Below are 6,209 nucleotides of genomic sequence, written 5' to 3'. Positions count from 1 at the left end.
TATAAAGTTAAGTCAGTTTTATACTTTTCTAACCCTAACCCAAATAATTTTGGGCTGGGTTTTAAGCTAACTGGCTCAAGTTGTAGACCTAATAATATTCTTGGGTTCTGGGTTCCCTTTCAGGGTAGATAACTAAGCCACATCTTCTTAAACTAGCTTTGTTTTCTCCACAGGCCAATGTTACCGCTCCTTCAAGCAACGAATTCCTCAGTTTTTTCATTATAAGTATGTGTGTGCTGGCAAGGAGGCAAACATCCTTGGGAGCATACAGATAAACGTTCTCGTAGACTCTAATATCATGGCGCTTGTAGAAGAGGAAACTCATGATGTGCTAATGAAGTCTCAAGTCCAAGTTATTGGCTACTATTATAGCTTCATTAGAGCCACTGCCATGGACTGTGCTGTTAAACTAGGAATACCAGAAAAAATCCACAGCCATAGCCAACCTATTTCTCTGTCTGAGTTGGTTTGTGCTCTTGGGATCCCCTCAACAAAATCAGATTGGTTGCGTCGCCTCATGCTCGTGTTGGTCAACTCGAGCCTTATCTCCGTCGATAGAAATGAAAGTGGAGAGGAAGAGTTGTATTTTCTAACTCCCTCTGGTAGACTGCTGCTGAAGGATCACCCATTCAATATCCCAAGCTTCGCATGGTTCTCCTTCCCTGAATTAAATAGGGCAGGGTAATTCTTGAGCAATTCATTCCATCAAAGTAATTCTGTTCCCTTTCAGATGGCTCATGGCATGAGTTTCTGGGACTTCATAAGCAAGCATGATGAGCTTAACAAGGGGTTCCAGGATCGAATGATGCGTGACAGTCGTTTGACCATGAGTGCAGTAGTCAATGAATACAGTGATATTTTTCAAGATTTGAAGTCTTTGGTCGACGATGGAGGAGGATCTGGAACTGCAGCTAAACTGATTGCAGAGGCCTTCCCACATGTGAAATGCACCGTCTATGACCTTCCTTGTGTGATAGAAACCATACCAGAGAACACACGCGTGGTTGTTGATTCTATCGGAGGTGACATGTTCGAATACATCCCCCCAGCTGATGCAGTTTTGCTCAAGGTAATATATATATATATAACTCGGAGCTTCTCTCATATCTTAATCTATTTAATAAACTATTATTTGCAATAATATTATATTATTGAAATAAAAAGACTATTTTTGGGTGGGGAATTAAAAAACTCTCCTTTAATTTTGGGTTTCATCTGAACACCCCTCCACTTTTCTGACTATAATGAGCCTCAATTTCAAACATTTGCTACTGCAAGCTAGAGCCAACTGTTGCAAGATTTATTACAATGATGCCCCTATATTCAACTCAAATTTTTTATCCAACTAGGCCCCTTCAGTCTCAAATTGAAATGTTAGTGGGTTATAACCCGAGTGAACATAAAATAGGCAACGAAATAGGAGAGAGTGGATGTCAACGATATTCAAGTAATTTGGATATCCTATCTCGTAAAATTTGGATATCCTATTAATACTGTTTTACGTAATCGAATTGAATTTGGATATGTCTTTATTTGATTGGACAAATATTTAAATTTGACCAATTATTTAGTTATTATATATAATTAATGGGGCCTGTGTGATGCACGGGATTTATTAAGTGAAAGCTAAATAATAGAAAGGGACGTTTATTAAAATATCCCTTATATTTTTTTGGATTTACTAAAATCTACCTTATAGTTAAAATTTTACTAAAACACCACTTACAATTTGCAATGGATTTAATCAATCTTCCATTAGATGACAGTGTATGTTTATTTAAATAAATTCAATCAAAAGAAAATAAAAATAAAAGTACTATTCTTTCCCTTTATAAGACATGGAGAACCACACTATTGGCTGTATTTGATTAATTTTGTTTTCAGTACAAAAAAAAAAAAAAAAAGGTGCTAAGGATATTTTTGGAATAAAAAATCATGGGCCTAATGGCAAAACAAACACTCTTTAATGAAAGTTGATTAAGTAAATAAGTTGTAAAATATATGAAATGTTTTAATAAAATAAAAACTATAAGGTAGATTTAAGTAAATATGTAAAACTATAAGATATGTTCTAGTAAATGACCCTAATAGAATCACATGAGAATATACAATTATTTTATATTTTCAACTTTTTAAATAATTAATAATTAATATTCATATTTTATATATTACTTTTAATAAGGTTTTTATAATACAAAAATAACAATAATTAATTTCTGTTAGGTTTATTAGTCAAACTAATGAAACCAACCAACCCAATCAATTCGGTCGGTTTTTTAATATTTTAGGTTGGCTTTGGTTGAAAAAATTTCCCAATTCAACAAAGTTGGATCAATTTCACTTTGGCTATTTGTAAACCAATCAAAATCGAATGACCTAACCATGGATATATATATTAATATTTTATATTTTAAATATAATTTTTAATATAAAAAAGTGAAAATTTTCACATATTTCTTAGTCTAAAATGTCTAATTGCACTATAATTTTTTAAACTTAATTTAATTTTTAACTTTAAATCTTTTGAATCGACTGACTGGATGAAAAAAATCGACCCAAGCCGATACAACTTGAGTGGGTCAGTTTTCACAAAATGTCAATTGGTTTCAGCTGACCAATTCCCCAACCTAACTAGGTCAATTTGGTTGCCAAATAGCCTACGACCGAACCGAACCAACTCATGAACACTCATAATTTCATCTAAATTAATAGTCTCATTTCTAATAAATAACAATAGTTTAATTTCCAATAGTTATTGAAAATTTATAGCAAAAATACACGATTATGGATAATGAAAAAAATACAATAATTACAAAAATACAATAAGTATGAAAAATATATTAACTTAGTCAATAAATAGTATAATCTCAAATAATAGTTTAATCTCTAATAAACATTAATCAATAAGTTATTACAAAAATATAATAAGTACAATCATTCATACTATTATTAAATAATTTCATTACTAATTTTTTAATATATTAAATTATTATTAATTTCAATATTATGTTATAATTATTTTTCTGCTTTAAAGAATTTTTTAAATTTATCACATAATTTCGTTATGTTAGCTTTTTAAAATCTAATTATGATAAATATTTAGTTATTTAAATATTTAGATAATCTATAAAATATTTAAACACTTTTTTATTTGAATTTTATTTATTTAAAGCTATTACATATTATTAAACATTTGAAAAGCATTTAAATTGATAATCTGGAAAAATATAATTTAAATTTTTAGTACATATTTTCTTGATATATTTTGTAAAAATATAAAATTATTTTTTGTGTTTTTAATAAATATTTTAAAATTATTACATAATTTTGTTAGAATATTTAAATAATTCTGAATCTTTTTAATCCTAAGTTTCTTTAGATAATTATAGATAAAAAGTAGGGGAGAGGATAAATAGGAATTAGAGATAATTTAGGAGAGAAGCTTTCTACTATATTAGAGTTAATTGTGGAGATAAATTGGAATTAGAAATAATTTAGAAGATAAATAGGAATTAGAAATAATTCTGGAGAAAGTGGGGGGAGGTAGTTAAAGATAAATTTTAGGAGAAGAAGAGATTATTTAGGTTATTAGGAAAATACATCTCATTGGTTATTTAAAAAATGACATGGAATAAAAAACAAAAAAAATCAAAAAAAATGAGAAAATTTCTTGACCGCTTTGTTTTAATATATATATAATAGTTAAATATTATATATAATTAAACAATTTATATATTTATATATTTTAAACAAGTAAAATATTTATTAATTACCTAAAATAATTAACTAACTGAATTCAAATGAAATAGAATATTTGAATATTTAATTGAATTTGAATTCAAGCATTGATTTTCAATATCCATTGGATATTGAATTGAATTCAGATATCAAGTTTCCTAATCATATTTGAATTGAAATTTTACTTGTCGAATTTGATCCCTTTACACCGCTAGAAGAGAATAAGGCTTAAGGTATTGATACACCGGATATACAAAATTTGTGCATTCAGCATTCAACCATTGAAACTCTTATCTTTTTTTATTCTTTCATTTTGATAATTCAAACATAGTTATATTAAGATGAACGTTATGCTTCACCTATGAAGGGGACCTAATTTTAAGTATTTGGCGTGTTTGTGACCCTAAGGACTAACAAATATCATGCGATACACTACGATAAGTAATTACTTACTGATACTTTAGATCTTCGGGGAGAGAAATAAGCTAAACATACTTTTATCACAAGTTGAAATTTTTAATAAATTATTAAAAGAAAAAACTATAATATAACAAAAAAATATAAGCATTCTTTAACTATTTTCATCATATACTATTATATACAAGCGTTTTTATAAAGATTTAAAAAAAAATCAATATAGACATATTTATAAATAAATATATTAATACATATATGTCTTTTTAAATGTAAATATGTTTATATATAGGTGGGATTGGATAGGGGTGATCTGTCTCTGGTCCGATACTCCTATTATCTAATCCGATCCAACCGCAAAATCCATCAAAGGTTGTCCAAATTCAACAAGAATAGAATCAGATCCATATCAAATCTTGATCTGATCCATTTGCTCCCCTAATCACAAGAAATTAGTTAATAGGGTAGACTAATTGATCAAAGTTAATTTTGTTAATAAAAAAAATGACACATGTAAACCACTTCTGTAATCTAACAGGGGAATCTCATGGTATGAATTCAGGACATTGTTCTAAAAGTAAGGAGAGTTTCAGCTAATAAGCCTTAAGGCTCGGTTTGGAAAGACTACAAATACAGATTTATAGAATGCAAAACCTTATATTTTCTATTATTTTATATGTATTTGCACTATATATATTTGTATTTGTACTCCTAAACTGAGCCTAATTTTTTATCTACCGCATTAATTCAACCTTTTCACTAGTATGCTTTCTAGCTATAATTTTCTCGTTAAACTTATGGCAGTGGGTTCTACATGATTGGAATGATGAAGACTGTGTGAGAATATTGAAACGGTGCAAGGAAGAAATTCCCCCAAAGGAAGACGGAGGAAAGGTGATTATAATCGACATAGTTGTTGGAAATGGAGATGATGATAAATCTTTTGAGGTCCAGCTTTTCTTTGACATCACTATGATGGTGCTATTTGGGGCAAAGGAGCGCACAGAAGGTGAATGGAAGAACTTATTCATGGAAGCTGGTTTCTCACACTACAAAATAAAACGTGATTTGGGTTTTCGATCCATCATTGAGCTTTATCCATGATTATTATATGTATCAAAAGCTTGGAATTTGAATCATATCCTTCATATAATAAGAGATGATGCAGACATGGGGTTGGAGGTACTGTTACTAATTAAGATAAGATGGGGATGTATTGGGTTCAAGCATCATTTAATTGCTTTCATTATGGGTAATCTTTCAGTAATGTACTTGGTTTCATTTTATGTATCTTGGTTCTGAATAAGTTGGTTTTCCACCATATCCTCTATGTTTCCTCCTAAAATTGCTTTTATTAATGTGTTGTAATCTATTAATGTCTTGTAATCATAAATGAGCTTAACCACTAGGTTTAAAAACCAATTGGGAAGAAATTAACCCACTTTTCTGTCTAGGTGGCTTGTCAACAGTTCCGTAATTGGGTGAAGGCTTCCACCTAAGCTAATTAATGGCTCTAACGGGCAGGGCCAAATACTTGCAATAATGGCTCTAACCGGTGAAGGCTTATATACCTTAATAAGGTAGGACATGACAGTTGGGGATGAAGACAAAGATCATGATGATAATTGGAATGATGATAGTGAACAAATGAACTTTGGAACAACAAATTTTAAAAATATTATAGTTGATAGGATGTGGGAACAATACAAGTCATACTAGTTTGATGCTTGACTTTTATTATTTTTTACTTAGTTGTTATTTCATCCCTTAAATTTTTAAACTCTTTATATATACTTGGAACCATATTAAACTCTTAAATTTTATTTATGGGAAAACTATGGGCTTAGAAGAAATCAACATTTTTTGGGATTGCACATATTAAACTAATTGACTTTGCATGGAAAAAAGTAATATTTAATTAGATAAATGTATATTTTATTTTTATTATTTTACATAAATAAATAGTAGTAATGTCAATAATATTTTTATTAATTAATAAGTTTTAAATATTATTTTTACTAATATTATTAATCATTGGTAATTGGTAATTATTAAAA

General features: G+C 29.0%; 1 pseudogene; it reads left to right on the top strand.

Annotated features, from left to right (window-relative positions):
- Positions 1-298: 298 nt before the first annotated feature.
- Positions 299-5,256, top strand: LOC148851963 (trans-resveratrol di-O-methyltransferase pseudogene; annotated as a pseudogene).
- Positions 5,257-6,209: the final 953 nt, after the last annotated feature.

Source organism: Nelumbo lutea, chromosome 5, assembly GCF_056320005.1.
Source record: "Nelumbo lutea isolate HS-2025 chromosome 5, American lotus-T2T, whole genome shotgun sequence".
In the NCBI taxonomy this organism is placed as follows: Eukaryota; Viridiplantae; Streptophyta; class Magnoliopsida; order Proteales; family Nelumbonaceae; genus Nelumbo; species Nelumbo lutea.
The sequence above is the reverse complement of the archived record's forward strand: the minus strand, read 5'-3'. Positions and strand labels throughout refer to the sequence as shown.